This window comes from Pogona vitticeps, chromosome 6, assembly GCF_051106095.1.
Source record: "Pogona vitticeps strain Pit_001003342236 chromosome 6, PviZW2.1, whole genome shotgun sequence".
Lineage (NCBI taxonomy): Eukaryota > Metazoa > Chordata > Lepidosauria > Squamata > Agamidae > Pogona > Pogona vitticeps.
The window spans coordinates 99,557,869-99,573,725 of record NC_135788.1 but is presented as its reverse complement, the minus strand read 5'-3'; the positions used below and the strand labels follow the sequence as shown (position 1 = coordinate 99,573,725).

Here is a 15,857-nt window from a genome sequence, read left to right as displayed (position 1 = left end):
AAAAAACAATAGTGCTTGGAAATGTTGACGGCAGCAGGGAAAGAGAAAGACCAAATATTAGATGGATTGACTCCTTAAAGGATCCCACAGGCTTGAGAGTACAACAGCTGAGCAATGCTGTTGGAGACATGTCATTCTGGAGATTGCTCATTCATAGGGTTGCCATAAACTGGAGGTGACTTGACAGCAGGTAACAATAACAACCGGGTGTTTGAATTCAGCACAGCCTTAGCAGGCTTCATCAGAGCTGTAACTAGAACTTTTGGCATCCAGAGCAAGTGACCGTGTCTCCACTCCCCACTCCGTGCTGAGATGTAGTTATGATTCCCATCAAGAGAAAGAATGTGGTGCCTTCCCAAAACAAAGTTTCTGCTTTTAAAGAGAGGTAAAACTAAAAAGAACAAGGAGGCATTGCCATATATTTTCCTAACAATCATGAACAGACAGACTCACATTCAGATTTTGGCGCCTTTAAGTCTAGGCACCCTGGGGGTACAGACTCACTTGTCCTGCTCTAGTTACAGCCCTACAACACAACCAGTCCTTCGGCCATCTTGGCTAGATAGGATTGCACCTCAAAATGGCGACCCAGCTGCCAGCACTCTAGCTGCTGCCACTGCCTCGTCGCTACCACCCCAGGAAAAGAGAAAGAAGCTATGCCATCCCTAGAATTGATCCCCACCAACCAGAGTAGTAGAATATACCAGATGGGCGGTATATAAATCGAACAAATAAATAAATAAATACATTTCTCCTCAGCATGGAAAACAACGGGCCAAGTGGTCACCCCTGCTTTCTCTCGCCCACAAACAGAATGAAGAATGTTGAGAGAAGACGATTTTGAGGTGCAATCCAAGGTGGAATATTGGGATGTTAAGAACATGAAACTTTGTGGTTACTTCAGAATCAAACTAGGAAAGATACTAAAATAGTTATTTTTGTTGAGGCAAACATCTGTTTTTAGATCATGTGCTGTTTTTGTTGTTTTAAATTATGGAAGAAGCCTAACTACAGCTGTATCTGTAATTAGGATCTACAGGAAAAAAATCCAGTTAGGGAATACAAATTTGAACATTTGCAAAAAACATCTAGTGTGGGAAATTATCTTGAGAGGCCTTCCAACCTCTGCCCCCTTCATTTTCATTCCATTTTTTCAACCATTGTGTTCATTCAGCACCACTTCCCATATATGGCCAGTAGGTGGAACTACAGTAACAGGTTATTTAATCCTTTGCTCTGTGTAAGGAAGAGATGGGTAAGAAAAAACAATGTGAAGAGACCTGCTGTAACTGAATGCAGTTTTCAAAACAGAGACCATTTTGTCAGTGCTGGATAGGCTAAGAATGACCAAGTTCAGGGGACTTGTGATTTTCACAAGGAAGTACTGGTTTCTCCTACCACCACATTCAAACATACCAGTTATAGGGGTTCTTCTCTGTTTTACGATATTATATGGATTTTGACAAGGATGTCTGTGCTGGAGAGAGAAATACTATTAAAATATGTATTTTGATTTGAAGAACAAAACGACAAACAAACCTCTTTAGTGGCCTTAGAGATTTTCAAATTAAAACAATGGGTTAAGAACTGCTGACACAGAATAGTAATCATGGGAGTGCCATTTAGTTAAGTTGTCAAAAAAGAAAAAAGTTCCCTCACAATAATCACCAAAATTCTATTGCTCATGAAAATGATGCCGGTTGAGCTACTCTCTCTCTTTCTTTCTGTGTGTGTGCACACGCACATGTGTGTCCTTATGTGTGTATGCGTGTGCAGAAGAGATCAACCAGTGCGTGCGCAGAAGAGATCAACCAAGAGATCAAGGAAATATCTCCAGTGTAGGGGCTGCCACTGAAAAAGTATAGAATGTTTTAAACCGTAGTTGTGGGTTTTTCGGGTTCTTGGGCCGTGTTCTGAAGGTTGTTCTTATGTTTCACCAGTCTCTGTGGCCAGCATCTTCAGAGGACTGGAGTAGGAACTCCACAGCAACAGAGCATGGACAGAGTTCCTACTCCAGTCCTCTGAAGATGCTGGCCACAGAGACTGGCAAAACGTCAGGAAGAACAACCTTCAGAACATGGCCAAAGAGCCCGAAAAACCCACAACAATCATCAGATCCCAGCCATGAAAGCCTTTGAGAATACATTTTAAACCATAGTTGAGCCTCTCTCCCATTCTCTTTATGTAAATACTTGACAGTAATTTAAAAAGAGAAGCCTTTGCAAAGCTGATGACCAGTGCATACTTTGTACAGTAGGAACACAGTATCCCTGGGGGAGAGATTCCAAAGCCCCTCCCCCAATGCCAAAAACGGTGGAAGTAGTCAACACTATACATAGCATTGTCTCTTCTAGTGGCTAGTTGTAGTAAATTCACTGTGGAACATGTATTTATATGTATTTCTGTGTTTTTAAAATTTAAAATGTTCAGTCAGCGGATATGTGACTCCACAGATGGTGATCCAGTGAATAGGAGGTCCTACTGTAATACCAGATGACAATGTGGTATACTTGGCATAAGAGAGATAAGCAACTAGGTGACCTCCAGATGTTTAGACTACAGCTGCTAGTGGCCTTGTATTGTGTTAAGGATTATCCAGAACTGCTGGATAGTTCAATTCTCTACTGTGCCTCCTTGACAAGGGCTGGATTTGATGATTCACAGGGTCCCTTCCAGCTCTGCCATTCTAAGATGATTACTACCTGTAAAAACACCTCTTTGACTCCCAACTGGCAGCTTCAGAACTCAGTTCTGAAACTGACCTTTTTTTTGCCTTAAAATATTTGTACTCTTTTTTATTCCTGACAAACAAGTACATGTTTATGTTTTCAGCTCTCAGTGACCAAGCGCAAAACAAAACAATCTAATTTGCAAACTACAAGTGGCATAAAGGGATGCTATGACAACCAGATGTCATTTACCACTTAAGGAGTTCCCTTCAATGACATGCTTTCCGTAATATATAAATTGACACCAAGCTCCAGACCAAGCAGGCGACTAATTTGGGAATCAACCATGCCAGCCTTTCCCGTTCTAGGATCTTGCAGGTGTTTGGACTCCGGATCCTTGTAGCAATGGTCAGCATGGCCAATGGTGAGAGATGACAGAAGTTGCAGTCCAACCTGCCTGGGGCACAAATTGGGCACACACTGGGGTTGGATCACTGTGACATATTGAAGGGCGATGGAAATACAGTCATACCACCAACCCTGCTTAGGGGCAAGAACTACCCATGTTGATTGACGGATCAGAATTGCTCCATACAATTGTATTTTAGAGGCTCTCAGTACCTAAGGGTCAGGGGCCACACGGTCACCTTTTCCCCAGATGTTTAGTTGAATGAAGGTGGGCTGAGCTGGCACATTATTTAATGTTGAACTATGCATATTTATCAGGACAGTTCCAGGACCTTTGCCCTTAAAGGGAACTCAAAGCCACATGTGCTGCCTAGATCCAGATCAGTAACCCTGTTCTGGCAGTTTTTGTCTTCCATAGAGTTGAGTCTTTTATAAAACTAATATGTGCGAATTGCTCATTAAGGAGCAAGCTGTCTTAAAATACTTTGCATTTCACAGAGCTCTTGACCATATATATTGCTGACCGAGAAAATCCAGGATTACACCTGGGATCATAGGAGCAGGGAAGCCTGATAGCAGGTGACAGCTGACGTCACAGCCCCTGCCAATCAAAAAGACCCTGCGCTCTGATCCCGTAAGCTCCGGGATGTTTATTTCGGAGCTGCTTCTGTTCAACACAGTGGCACCGACCAGGATATGCTGGCTGTATACACATTGGAAAGAACCCCGTCGCTTTTGCGGGTTTTAAAAAAGACTTTAAATTTAAACCTCATAAATTAAACCGGAGAGGTTCCATTGATAAAACGGATTTTTTTTAAAGAGCATTTTTGGTTCTATCAACTGGCAGAGTTGCTATGTTTTCTTTCTTAGCTCTGTTTTTAACAACTAAATCACAGGCAGAAATTAAACAGATGAAGTCCATCCCAGTTAGGAGGGAAAGGAACGGGAGAAGCATCACCGGACGAGCATTTATCTGTCACTCTTAGTGGTATAATAAGAGCTTTGGTGGAGAAGTTAAAAGGGGTGGCAAAACCTACCAGCGGTTTTTTAAAATCTTCCTTATGGGACAGCAGAACAACCCCCCCAGCTCAAGAGTGGGGAACATGTGCCCCTTCAGATGTTGCTGGACTCCAACTCCCATCATCGGCTGAGTTGCTCGGGGCTGATGGGAGTTGCAGTCCAACCACCTCTGCAGGAACACGCGCCGCTCCCTCCCGCCGACCATTTCAGCGGGGTTTCAAGCGGCTGATCCCGGGCTGACTGCATCAGGGCTGCAGTTCCACGAGTTTCGCGCGAGGAGGATCACAAGAAAAAGTCCCTTTTTTGACGCCAGCCGGAGCTGGTTGGGCAGAGAGAGAGAGAAGGAGGAGGAGGGAAGGCGCGTGTATGTGCTGGTGGGACCCAGAGAGAATCCGATTTCGGGCAGCGTTGCCTCTTTAAGGCCCCCCTAGAGGCCGAGCCGAGAAAGGGAGCCGAGTCCGATCCGGAGCCAAGCCCTAGTGTTCTTCCCGAGACCACAACCGCGGATCGCGCAGAAAGGGGGGGGGGCTTTGGAGGTCAGGGTTTCTCTTTCATCCCGGGCAGATTCCGCTCCAGCCTCCGAGAGGGTTCTGCAACTCGAGCAGGTGAGTGTGGCTGCGGCAGATCTTCCCTCCGTCCATCATCCCCTCCCCCTTTAATTGTGGCCAAAAAAAGAGAGAAGGCGCGCGTTTCCATGGTTATACAATCTGATGCTTTGATGCCCTCTTCCCTCCTTTTCCCTCCGCCTCCCACCCTCATCCTTCCATCTCTCAAGCTCCCGGCGCCGATCCCGGGCTTGTCAATTTCAGCCCTGGCCGCACTTGTTTCCCCGGTGGAGCACGGAGTTATGAAGCAATTTCGTTTCTGGCGCGGGATGATTCTTGATCCTTGCTTTCCCACACCTTCTGCCTCTCCCTCTCCTTGGAAAGAGAGTCATTTCTGAGTTTACGCTGAAGATCGCTTTTTTATTTAAAATAAAACTACACCGACTCCTTTCGCTCTCTCTTTCCCCAACCACGCCGCCTTTTGGTGCTCTTTTCTACTCCCTACTAGGCGATAAATATTTGCTGTAATTGCCGTTCCTCGTTGTTCCCTGTTTCATCTCCTTGCTTTTTGATCAGCCTGGCATGTGTCAAGTTGTCTTTCCTGATTCCCAAACATCATAGTTCGATGGAACAAAATGGTTGATGCTCGTCCCAGATCATCCTATTCCCTTAAGGCTCGGGTTTTATTCCACAGCATGACACAGCTCTGCTCTTAGGGCAGAACATCTTCATATTGTTATTGTAATGATGTAACAGGGCTTCTCTTAATCCCGGTGTTTTAGTAGCGGTGAGGTTGGGACACAGGTGGCCCCGTCAACTGGGGAGTGGTCACCCCAATATTTAGGGGGAGTGCCTCCCTTGCCTCATTCGTAAAACATCTATAGATTGAAATAGGGCATCTTCTCCATTCTGACTCCCTCTCACCCTAGTTTGGAACACATGCTTAGAAAAAAATATCAGAGGACCTGAAAATACGTAAGTCAGGTCTAGAAATTAGATTTCATTGACGTAAAAGCCTTTGTATAGTAGGAGAATTAACAGCAATGCTTTTAATAATTAAATAAATAAAAGTCCAATATTCCCTTTCTAATTTGAAAAGATCCTACCCTTTTATAATCCCCTCTAAGTTCCCAGTAATTTTTAGAGATAGCTGTGTTAAGAACCAGTGTGTTGTATGGGATGCAGTGAGGTAGGAAGACTCAGGAGACCTAGGTTCAAAGCCTTGCATGGTGGCCATGGAAACTTGCTGGGAGGTGACACTGCTAAAGCCACTCCCTATACATCTCACATACTTTGAAAACCCTGTTAGGGATGCTGTAAGTCAAATGCATCTGGATAGCACATAACATGTTAAGAGAGTGTGGTTGATCCATGATCATAGAGAATGCTTCATGATTTGAACCCAAGTCTTCCTAATCTTGGTCCAGCTCTCTAACTACTGTGTGATTCTTCTCATGTCATAGTCTCATGTTAGGTTTCTTTATGCGATTGTAATTTGTTTTGCTAAAGAATAATCTCCTGCTTATTTTAATTGGAGCCAAGACTTAATCATTGAAATTGATCTCCATGCTAAGGCTTAATGATGGCTGGAGCTAATCAGCAATGCTTTTGAGCATTTGCAGAATGTTCTGTCACATGACAAACAGAAAGAATGCCTGCAATAATGGCACATTCAGAACATTTATCACAAGCCCCTCTCAAGTTTAAAGATTAAATATTGAAAATAACAGACTAGTGACATCTGTGTAAAGTAGGAAAGAGATGGGCAAAATGTGGTCCTCTGATGATGTTGGATTGGAAGTCCCAAAATTCCTCACCATTGGCTATGCTCACTAGGATTGATGGGAGTTGCAGCCTGACAAGATCTAGAGGGCTGCCCCATGCCCACCTCATCTTATGGGATACCTGCAAGAGAAGTGTCATCTTAGGGGATACCTGTAAGAGAAGTGTCATCTTAGGGGATACCTGCAAGAGAGGCCTGCATGAGTTCCCACACCTTTAAACCAGGGATAGGGAATCTTTTGAAGTATTTTGGAGTATCACAACTCCCACAATGTCTTGCCATGAGCTCTGCTGGCTGGGGCTTCTGGGAAAACCAAAGGTCATATAGCTCTGTTTTCATCATTGTGCTAAAGAGATGTGGGTGGCACAACTATGCTAACCCCGCCTGAGAACCATGACTTGACAACCTGTGCTTGTGAAGGGTGCCTTTTCTGTGGTGTTAAAGAGACAGATGTCCTAGCCTTCGCGATACATTGCATAAGAGATCCAGTATAGTTTAGTGGGTGAAAAGGTTGACGAACACCCAGGAGATCTCTCTGTTCCACCTACTGGATGATGTTGGGCTGATCATCCTCTTTCAGCCTGGACTACCTAGAAGGGTTGTTGTGGAAATAAACTGTGAAGGAGGAGAATTGTATGCTGCCTCGAGCTCCTCAGAGGAAATGCAAGATGCAAATATAACGAATCTCTGTAGGCATTCTTCAGTCTTGAGAGTCTATGGTAACGTGCTCTGTCTTGGAACAGCGTCTAGTGTGGCTGAGAAGTCCAATACAAGAGTGACAGTCCCTTCCACACTGAAGACAAATACAATCTGTCCCCTAACCAGCTCCCTGATTTTGCTGGTTTGGGGACTGCCTCTTTGCCTCGGTCTGCTGAACAAGTGTCTCTTCAAATTGGGAGAGGCCATGCTGCACCGCCTGCCTCCAGGCTGAACACTCAGATGTCAAGGTTTCCCAAGTGTTGAGGTGCGTTCCTAAGGCCTTCAGATCCCGCTTGCAGATAACCTTGTATCGCAGCTGTGGTCTCCCTCTGGGGCACTTTCCCTGCACTAATTTTCCATACAGGAGATACTTTGGAATTCGACCATCAGCTATTCTCACAACATGCCTGAGCCAATGTAGATGCTGCTGTTTCAGTAATGTATACATGCTAAAAATTCTAGCTTGTTCTAGGGCTACTCTATTTGGAACTTTTTCCAGCCAGGTGATACCAAAACTGCGTCGGAGACAACGCATATGGAACGTGGTCAACATCCTCTCCTGCTGTGCACAAAGGGTCCAGGACTCATTGCAGTACAGGAATGTGCTCAGGACACAGGCTCTATAGACCTGGATCTTGGTATATGCCATCAAGCTTCTTATTAAGCCATACTCCCTTTGTGAGTCTAGGGAACATGATAGCTGCTTTGCCAATGCATTTATCCAGCTCGACATCTAGGGAGAGATTGTCAGTGATCATTGAGCCAAGGTACATGAACAACCTCAAATTCTTGTGTAGAGATGGTAAAAGAGGGAGGTGAGTCCATGCTCAGTCCCATGACTTGTGTTTTCTTCAGGTTGATTGTTAGTCCAAAATCTTGGCCGGCCTTGCTAGAACAATTTATAAGTTGTTGGAGGTCTTCAGCAGAATGGGCAACAACAGCTGCATCATTGGCAAAGAGGAACTCCCGCATGCATTTCAGCTGGACTTTGGTCTTTGCTCTCAATCTATAGAGATTAAAGATAACGAATAAGCAAGGTTTATTTAGATAATTTTGGAATTTGAATTTGAATCTGATAGCAGGCATGGTAGAGCTTGCAGTAGCATTTGGAGAATAAAATTAGCCCTAGCCCTGTAAAAGTTGTTCATCCCCCCCTTTTTTTTGACAAAATCAGGAAAGGTGCCCTTTGCCCACCCCTCTATCACTTCATTTCACATTAAGAAGGTTGACTACATCCCTTCAAATGTGGTAAACCAGCCATCAAAATTGAGGTTTCTTTTACTGATTCCCCAGAGAAGACCATGAACTTGTGCCTTGGCTGTCCTGTCCTGAGTGAGCCATGTTAAATGATGCAGAATTTGTACTCTCTGGGAAACTAAAGAGCACATACAGGGGGAAAAAAGCCCTGTATCTGAATCAGGTTTAGCATATTTAAAATATTTTTTTGGGGTCTGGGAAGCATTTTTTGTTTGTTTGTTCGAAAGTAAGCTATTTTCCTCCTCTGCATGTGGGTTGTTATCCTAAATTGCTTGTGAAATTGATTTATTTTCAATTATTTTGGCATATGTGAATGCCTCTGTCAATGTAAATTGTGTTTGTGGGGTTTCCACTCACTGGCGGGCTTTCGTGCTCTCTCTTCTTCTCCACCCCCTGTGAGTGTGTCTGTCTCCCTCCTTTGCAAGCCTAGAAGTGCTGATTTAGTCAAAATATCTATGGTCAGTTTCAAGCCTAGTCAGTGTCCCTGGCCCATTTCAACCTTTCCTGATTGTTTATGTTTAGCCTAGTCAATGTCTGTGGTCAGTTTCAGTCCTGGTTCCCTCCTTTTTCTATCTATCTGTCATTCTATACTAGTGCTATGCCAGATTGCAAGAAAATAAATAAATAAATAAATAAATAAATAAATAAATAAATAAATAAATAAATAAATAAATAAATAAATAAATAAATAAATAAATAAATAAATAAATAACACCACAGCACCAGTGGATAGTGTCTGTGAGAGGCAGTCAGTGCATGGGTGGGTAGGTGCAGGACAAAGCCGCAAATGCAATGATTCTAAAAACAATGATACACAACATAGTTTAAAAACAGATTAATTCTTTTCCCCAAGAGGATGTATACACCGACCCAAAAACCATGTGACTGCCACATGACTTTGGATTCAAAAAGCCTGATTCATCACCTGATTTATTTCTATAGTATAACTGTACTCTTAATTAGTAATGTTAGGGATTATAGGAACTCAGGAAGGAGCCTTGTTGTTCACCAGACCCTTGCACGATCAAGTCAAATATTATCAACTCTGACCAGCAGCACTTGGTCTCCTCTCATCCTACTCAGAGATGCCTGATAAATAAAGCCAGGCTCTACTAAACTTGTGAAATCAAAAGAGGTCAGTATCATCAGGATGCTGTGATTAATTTCAGAGTCACTAGGAAACAGCCTCAGATTTTTTTTCTTTTTCTTTTTTTAGTTTCAGATTTTTGACCTGGAATGCTTGACATGATAGAGAATCATATGTAGAAAATGTATAGAAATTCTTATTTTTAATCATTCATAATGATTTCTGTGTTGTTTCTTCTGCATACAATTGGTGTGTGTTTATGCAGTGTGCTTTACTAGATGTGTGTTATACCAGAAATGAAACAGATCTGAGGATTCTTCCAACTTAGGGACATGTTTAGTGTCATATTTTCCCCCCAAATTTATACTGTAATTTCAACATCCCTGTCTGAAGACTTCCAGTTATTGATACAGCTGAATGAGGGTTACGGTGAAAAAAATAAGCTAACTACTTGATGGTTGTTGTGGGTTTTCTTGGGCTGTTTGGCTGTGTTCTCAGCCCAAAAAATCCACAACAACCATCGGATTCCTCCTGTGAAAACCTTTGAGAACACATTTAACTACTTGATGCTTAACAATATGTTTTAAAATTTCTGAAGAAAGAGCTGCAGATTTCGATGCTGGTTTTTTTTCTAAATTTTCATTTTCAAGATGCAAAGTCAAACAGCTAAATTGCTTAAATTTTGCATTGATTCTGACATTTTATTTTAGCTCTGTCATATTAATCCTCAAAGTGGTCCTATGTGGTGCGCTTCTGAATATATATTTTTAAATCACTGACAATAAGGGGGCATCTGTTTGTTTTCTGTGAAAACAGAAAGTCACAAACATTGAGCTACAAGCAGGCTGACAGTAGTACCGCATTACATAACAGGAAATGTAATGATAGGCTTATTGGCTGGCAGCAGAAAACAGCTTAGCAGGCTGCTCTCCCCCATTCCCTCCATGGGTGGGGTCAGCTTGTAGCTGCTTTCCCAACTCCTTTCATGGAAGGTGAAGATTTCCAGATAAATTCATGTCTTTTTCCAACTTATCAAGAAGGAAAGCCAATGCTGATAATTATGCACGGATGTATCCCGGACTTGGTGGGGATTGCTGAATGATTAGGTATGATTGTTTCTCTACATGCAGGAATAAGAGTGCTTTTTAAAGGATGAGATTAGTATTTTCCAATAGGTAATAATACTACAGTATGTCTGTGCACATGTGCGGGCATGCTCCAGTTACTGTTGCTCTCTGTTTGTCCCCTAAACACAGTTAAATAGTTTCATCCGTTCTGCCATTTTGCCACGATGCTCACAGCACAAACAGCTGGCCGGATTAATCTTTCATAACACTCCTTCTGTCCACTGGCAGACAGCACGGGCATTTGTTAGGCATGTGGTTTGTAGCATATGCCCCATACAAAAAAAACCCCATAAAGAAGCTTAGGGGGCAGAGTTTTGGTTGGGTAATTGTGCATTATTTACTGGATACTTGGGCCCGATCTTCCACAGATGCACTGCATATGTCAATTTAAATGATGCTTATTGATATTACATCTAGACTTGAATGTATCTGTATGAATCAGGTTGCCGAGATAGCTTAGTGAACTAGGTACTTGTCTGCAGAACCAAAGGTTGGGAAATCCATTACCAGCTGTGCCTCCAGGAGAAGAGCTAGTCTATGTGGCCTTGGACAAGCTGTACAATCCCAAGGCAAGCTTCAAAATCCTGGAGCACCTGAAGAAGAGAATGGTAAACCTCCTTTGAGAACTCTGAGCCTAAAAAACCCTGTAACCATAAGCCATAAGCTGGAATCAGCTTGACAGCACATATTATCTGAATTAGATACAGTGGACCCTTGACTTACAGACGGCTTGACTTACAGACTTTTTGAGTTACAGACTTCTCTGGCCGCAAAATTTAGGTTTGACTTGCAGCCTGAGAATTGACTTACAGACCAGAAAAAAACCAAAATGGAACAAAAACGGCCTGTTACGGGATTAATCGGTTTTCAATGCACTGTAGGTCAATGGAGACTTGATTTACAGACTTTTTGACTTGAGAACCGCCTTCCAATACAGATTAAGTTCTCAAGTCAAGACCCCACTGTATGCAAGCGTCAAGCAAATCCCTGTCAAATTTCATTTTCATTTTAGGATGGTGTGTTTTCTCTTTTGGGGAAAAATTTAAGTGGCCACCTTAAGCGTTGAATACCTCTCCTTGGCTATCTGCTTCTTAACGGCCTGAAGTGACTTCTGTCTACACATTAGCATCCAAAAGCTATACTGTCCTAGGGCAAGTGTTGATGAAAGATTCATGCCAAAGCCAATAATACTTTGTAAATGGAAAGAGTGGGGGCAGGCCATTCCTTCATTCTTTGCCTCAGACAGTAAAGTGTCTTGGGAATGGCCCTAAAGAGAAGCTATCAGTTGTGAAATTTTCATTCTCTTCCTTCAACAAATAGACTCTGTTTCATCCTATAGGGAGGACCACTTCCAGAGAGGGACAATGCTGGCCATTTGTGAATACCCCAAACAAGGAGAGGGATCAGCTCCCTAGCAGCTTCCCACTGTAGGCTACTAATGGAAAGGATTTTTTAATGAGATTTGACACTCTTAAAGAAAGTAGCTTTTTCCACACCACCTGCAAGTCATTGCAGGAAGAACCACACCTCACCTGGAGAATTCACATGTTGGCATGGCTTACAGTGTATTTTGGAGAAATAAAGTGTGCTGCAAATATCTAAGTGATTTTAAAGTGTTTTCATTTTAATTGTATCTTTATAACAGAATGAGTTGCCTTCTGTTCTAATATTTATCATTGTAGTACATTTTAATTGTGTTCCTTCTCTTTTTAGCTATATTCTAAGTTGCCATGGGGTCCCGTTCTCAGATATAGCTGGCATATAAATAAATAGAATAAATAAAAATACATAAACATAAACATTTTAAAATGTGGGCAGCTAAATATTGTGCATATTTGAAGATAAAAAAATGCACGCCAGCGCTCTATAATATGGAGATAAGGAAAAGTGCGTCAAAAATACGGTATGATCACATTTTGATGTCTCAAAAATTGATGCAAAACAAGGACAGGAAGAAAATGCAGGTGGAGTTTGGGGAAATACAAGACAATTGAGAAGGAGAGATTTTCACATGTCTTCTTTGGATGGAACATCATAAGACCCATTTTAACTTATTGGAATTCTCATTTTACATATCCTTGTCCTGCCTTTTTTTAGTTTTTGGTGGCTGAAGCTGAAAGCCTCCCCTTTCTCAAATCCCGAGGTCAGCACTGCCATCAGTTTCCACACAACAATCTAGTCTATATTTTCATTAGGAAAAGGAATATATCTGATGTCACACTAAGAGCCACTTTCTCCCCTAGTGTAATATTGATTCCTCATTTATTGATGAAGCTGTAGCTTGTTGGCATGTTGGTCCTGTGGCTGATTATTTCCCTCTGCTTTTAATAGGCCTAGCTGAGATTTTACTCCTGAGTTGTCAGTGAGGCCTGGATTAATAATGGGACACACTATGGGAGACCAACCAAGGCAATTACCTTGAATTGTATCTATTTATTTTAACAGTCTTGTTTAGAAAGTGAAGCTTCAAAGTAGTATGGGCTTGATGAAATGGCAGGTTTTGTTTACCTCAGATTCTCTTTCTCCAGCCTCATGTTTGCAAGGATTGTTCCAAAACCTGTTACATAATACTATTTGATCTATATACCATCTCTCTTAGTGTCAGTGAATGAACAGGGCCCCACTTCTGGGTTTTAGATGTAAAAAAATGTTAAGAAGGCATTGTGTTACCAATACATTAACACATGTTAACAATAATGCATTGTTAAGAAAATAGCAAGAATGTGTACGGGACTGTACCAGACATAAATCCAGTTGTTAGTCCAAAATGAGTAGAGTCACTAAATTAGTGGGATTTACATAAATGTTGACATACTAGTTAACAAAGAAGTCAGGAGGTCTGCTGTAGTTGGGATGAGGATTGGGTTCAGACCTTGGTCTACAGCCAGGGAATCCGAAGGTCAGATCCTTATTTTGGCAAGAAGCATGCTGGTAACACATCTCAGCTTAATCTACCTTGTAGGGTTCAAGCTTTACTACTAAGATAAAACAGGTGACAACCATAAATGTCATTTTCACATCTGTGGCAGCAAGGCAGGATCTGGCCAAGGTATTTTGTCATCTGAAGTAAAGAACAAGATGGTGATCCTCTCATTCCATGTACAATGGCCAAATAACCTAGTAGATGAATTTTAATTAAACACTAATTATGGGGCAGCATTCACCATCAGACCTCATTTAGGGAGCCATGTGGCACACACGGCCGACCGCTTCACGCAGAACTAATTCCTCCAACTCCTCACTGCTCCCCTCCCCACCCCCCAATATCTGTTGTTTGAGGCAAGCTCTGCCTCATGTTAGGGTAGCCTGCTTGAAGAAAAGTTAGATTTTTCAACCAGAGGTTAACAATTCAATTCCTTGGTGTTCCTTCCTGGAGGGAATACAGCCAGCCTGTGTAGCCTTGGGCAAGCGGCAGCCCTAGAAAGCCTACAGAAGAAGGGAATGGTGAATCACTTCTGAGTACTGTATTCTGTGCCTAGAAAGCCCTTGAAAGGGTTGCAGTACGACATTATTGACTTTACAGAATGCAATTATTATTATCATTATTAATATTTTTTCTTGAAATATTCCTCACAGTGTCTTGGCAGACAACACAGAGGATGTTGCTCCCATTCTTTCAAATGATATAGAGCTGCACCAGTGTGGCTTGGCAAGCAACATTTTTAATTTATTTGCTTATTTATAGATCTCTTACTAAGGCATGTCTTCTCCCGGTGAATAATAACTGACTATGAATGCAAATACCTTCTAAAGCAGTAACAATCAATCAAGTGGTTGTTCATTTATTCTTTCTCATTCTTTCCCCGTCTTTCTCCAAGGCTTTCGCCCACCTCCAGTTTTTTACTTCACAATAGCCTTGTATCGTAAGATATGAAAGGCTGAAATATAGAGATGTAAAGGCTTGGAGGAAAACTAGAGAAAAAAACATGTGCCCCCAATTTTCAAAAAGACAAGGGGGGGGAAGCAATTCCTCCCCCCCCCCATTTTAACCTGTACTAAGAGGTAATGAATTCTTAGTCTCTCTTGCTTCATGACCAAACAGGATTACGAAGTTATGATCAGTGAGCTCTACGTTACTCACTTCAGATAGCCTTAGAAATTAACTGAGTTATTTCTGAAACAACCAGAAAATTCCTTGTTTCCTTTTAAAGTAGGGTGGCTATTTAAGCATTGCTGCAAGATAACAACACAGATGTTCATGGAATTTGTGTAAGTACATTTGTTGTTGTTTAGTCGTTAAGTTGTGTCCGACTCTTCATGACCCCATGGACCAGAGCACTCCAGGCCCTCCTGTCCTCCACTGCCTCCCAGAGTTTGGTTAAATTCATGTTGGTAGCTTCAATGACACTGTCCAGCCAGCTCGTCCTCTGCCGTCCCCTTCTCCTCTTGTCTTCACACTTTCCTAACATCAAGGTCTTTTCCAAGGAGTCTTCTCTTCTCAGGAGATGGCCAAAGTACTGGAGTCTCAGTTTCAGGATCTGTCCTTCCAGTAAGCACTCAGGGTTGATTTCCTTTAGAATTGATAGGTTTGTTCTCCTTGCAGTCCAGGGGACTCTCAAGAGTCTCATTCAGCACCATAATTCTAAAGCATCAATTCTTCAGTGGTCAGCCTTCTTTATGGGCCAGCTCTCACATCCATACAACGTCACTGGAAAAACCATAGCTTTGCCTATGCTGACCTTTGTCGGCAAGGTGATGTCTCTGCTTTTTAACATGCTGTCTAGGTTTGTTATTTTGTCACTTGCCTCCCAAGAAGGAGGTGTCTTTTAATTCCGTGACTGCTATACCCACCTGCAGTTATCATGGAGCCCAAAAAAGTAAAATCTGTCACTGCCTCCATATCTTCCCCTTCTATTTGCCAGGAGGTGATGGAACCAGTGGCCATGATCTTAGTTTTTTTTGATGTGGCGCTTCAGACCAATTTTTGCGCTCTCCTCTTTCACCCTCATTAAGAGGTTCTTTAATTCCTTCTCACTTTCTGCCATCAGAGTGGTATCATCTGCATATCTCAGGTTGTTATATTTGTTCCGGCAATGTTAATTCCAGCTTGGGATTCATCCAGTCCGGCCTTTTGCATGATGTATTCTGCCTAGAAGTTAAATAAGCAGGGAGACAATATACAGCCTTGTCGTACTCCTTTCACAATTTTGAACCAATCAATTGTTCCATATCCAGTTCTAACTGTTGCTTCCTGTCCCACATATAGGTTTCTCAGTAGATAGATAAGGTGGTCAGGCACTCCCATTTCTTTAAGGACTTGCC

General features: G+C 42.3%; 1 protein-coding gene across 2 annotated transcripts in view; it reads left to right on the top strand.

Annotated features, from left to right (window-relative positions):
* Window positions 1-4,501: 4,501 nt before the first annotated feature.
* The window catches only part of MPP2 (MAGUK p55 scaffold protein 2), a 67,845-nt gene continuing 56,489 nt past the window's right edge, over window positions 4,502-15,857 (top strand). Inside the window, exon 1 of one of the 2 annotated variants that reach the window (XM_020794073.3) lies at window positions 4,502-4,702. The gene's annotated coding sequence lies outside the window, so the exon portion shown is untranslated. The remainder of the gene's footprint in view (window positions 4,703-15,857) is intronic. The other variant, XM_020794071.3, reaches the window with a different exon arrangement.